Genomic DNA, 2,810 nt, shown 5'->3' on the forward strand with positions numbered 1-2,810 from the left:
AGACTGCTGCCCACTACAGAGGAGCTTCTCTGAGGCTTTGCCATTTTGTATTTTGTACCTATGTATGCATAGCACCCTCCACCCCAAAGCACCCACAAGTCCTCCAGCGATAAACTGGTCCAATAGCAGAGAAGCCCTTTTGAAATGGCTTCTCTGTTTGACTTTTCCATGACAGTCTCTGAAAGCAAAATCTGTCCTTTGATTCACCAAGAGCCGGGCATCCCAGGCCTCTCTTGCTTACTAATCCTAAGAAGTAAATGGAATGAGGACATGACTGCTCCAAGTTGAGGGGAAGGTTTTCATTGTAGATATGAGGAAGAATACAACCAAAGGCATCTGGAAGAGTCCATGGGAGGAGAGAGGAGATGGGAAGAGTGAGAGAGAAAGACAGAGAGGGAGCAAAGGAGAGGTGGCCAAGGACCAAGAGAATGAAGAGAACACGTGGCTGAAATGGCAGGGCTACACAGGAAAGAGAAGGTGGGAGAAAGGAAGTGAAAGCCCTTGATGGAGAGGTTTAGGGGAGGGGACAGGGTATTCCAGCCAGGGTGACTGTAACAGATACTAGCTGAGACAGCCTGGAAGCCAGCATGCACTTTGGTGTGCTAACAGACACCACAGTTAGCCATGTGCCTATAGTTTCTTTTGGACATGACAAGATGCAACTGGCCTTGAAGACAGAAGAGAGAAAAGGTGAGCATTGCCTAATGCAAACCTTACAGCCAACAGTGCAGTTGATTTGCAACCAAATGCACCACTGCACACATGGCAGTTCCCAAAGACAAGAAGACAGCAGAGACCACTGAGGCGACTCCAGCTCCCCTCTGCTGGCCAGCGCCCACCACCATCCTGCATCCCTGGCTAGAAACGTCTGGTGTGATGGCTAGTGTTTGTCAACTGGACAGACTGGCAAGGTTATCCTGGAGACAGGCCTCTGAGCATGTCTGTGAGGGATGATTAGAAGACCTGCCATTGTGGGTGGCACCATTCCCTGCTAGGATCCTGAACTGTATACATGGAGAAAGAGAACAGCAGTACATCTCCCTAGCCGTGGATGTACTGTGACGGCTGCTTCAGACTCTCTGCCCTGACCTTCCTGAACGTATCTGGGCCTTGAACTGTGAGCTAAATGAAGCCCTTCCTTCCTCAGGTTGTTCTTGTCAGGGTGTCCTTCCACAACAATGAAGTCAATCGGCCTGGAGAGAGATGCTGTCCCAGCACCCTTGCCTCCCTGACCTGCTAGAAGCTGCTGGGTGGGGGGCAGGGCTCTGGTACTCTAGACTTGACCTTCCTACTTAGATGCCTCCACTATTGAGCTGGTACTGGAAAAGTGGATGTAAGTGAGTGGAGCTCAAGGTCCTAGAACTAAGAAAGGTTATTCCCTCAATTTCCTCAGACCAGGTTACTGATGTGTGCTGCTGACCCAGGAGGCCAGAATCCTTTCATGGATTTCATAGAGCATGAATACAACAGTAAGAAAAAGAGATATCAAAAAGACTAACATGTCAGTCTCAATTTCATGACCTGTCAGGAAAAGCCATCCCATTTTCAGGGTGACACACCTCATTCAAGTTTCTTTACAAAAATAAAAATGAACGGAGGGTCCCCTGCCCCAAGCACTGTTCCCTGGATAGCCCTGGGAGCCCTCCACTGCACCTCCCATGCCACAGCTGGGACACGCAAGATTCAGGTATGCATCCTGACAGGTTCAACCCAAGGAATCCCTGAGATCCTGATAAACAGACCTCATGCCACGATGACCTGGGAAGGTCTTTGTTAGTGAGCTCTGGCTCCCCTGCAAGACCAGCAAGTGTGTGTCCTGCTCTCCAGAAGTGAAGAAGGGTGTGTTCTGGGCAGGTGTGGAACTGAAAGATGCAGAACAGAGGAGTGCTCTGGAGGTGGGGATCTTCGTCCAGCAGCAGCTGAGGCCTAATGAGATCGCTACACCCACCATGGCAGCCATGGATGAGCTTGTCTTGGGTGGGGACTGGAACCTGCCCTGGCCTGTGACCTCCAAACAGTAGCTTCCTCAGCTATCATGGTGCTAGTAGAGACCACCCAAGGACTCTTCCTAGGGGCAGGAGGGACTTGGAGGCTGCCCTGCTGCCTGGGGGTGATGAAGGAGCCTATCTTCACAGGCCAGGGACTGAATGGGGTACAGACTCGTGAATCGCGCTGTGGCCCCAGATGAGGAAGGTAATACCACCTACCACCAGGCACTGGCACTGGCCCAGAAGATCCTGTCTCAGGCCCTCATAGATGTGCAACTGGGCAAAGCTGCCATTGACAGAGGAATGGAGGTGGATATGCATCAGGAACCACCATTGATGGACTGTGCTCCACACAGAACATCCCAACCCAGGATTGGCTAGAGGCATGGCAGTCTTCAGAGAGAAACAACCCCCAAAATTTGTTGTCAACAACCCTCCAGTTAACTTCAAGCACAAGAGATACACACTGTAAAGAATAGGACGTGCACTTCATCTCTCTCTGGCTTCCATTTCTTCACAAGGACAACGACAGGCATGGTGCCTAGAAGCAAGGTGCTGACCACACCACATCTCACATTCCTCATCTTGCCTAGTCACTGGGACCTAGAGCATCCTGCTTCTTCCTACTCAAATAAGCTTTGGGCCTGTGTCACCTGCACTATAAGAGCCTTCATTTTCCCCTCTGGATGGAGAGTGAATACATCCAAGCTTTAGCTGAGCAAGCTCCAGGGGCCAGACCACAAATCCCAGCTCACTGCAGGTAACTCACCAGAGAATTTGGACAAACCATTTAACCTCTCTAGAACTCAGTTTTTGTATCTG

At 50.6% G+C, this 2,810-nt stretch overlaps 1 pseudogene; it reads left to right on the plus strand.

Moving 5' to 3' along the window:
* The first annotated feature begins 587 nt into the window (after positions 1 to 587).
* On the plus strand, positions 588 to 2,460 carry LOC118577857 (annotated as a pseudogene).
* The last annotated feature ends 350 nt before the right edge of the window (positions 2,461 to 2,810 follow it).

Source organism: Onychomys torridus, chromosome 2 (assembly GCF_903995425.1).
Source record: "Onychomys torridus chromosome 2, mOncTor1.1, whole genome shotgun sequence".
Lineage (NCBI taxonomy): Eukaryota > Metazoa > Chordata > Mammalia > Rodentia > Cricetidae > Onychomys > Onychomys torridus.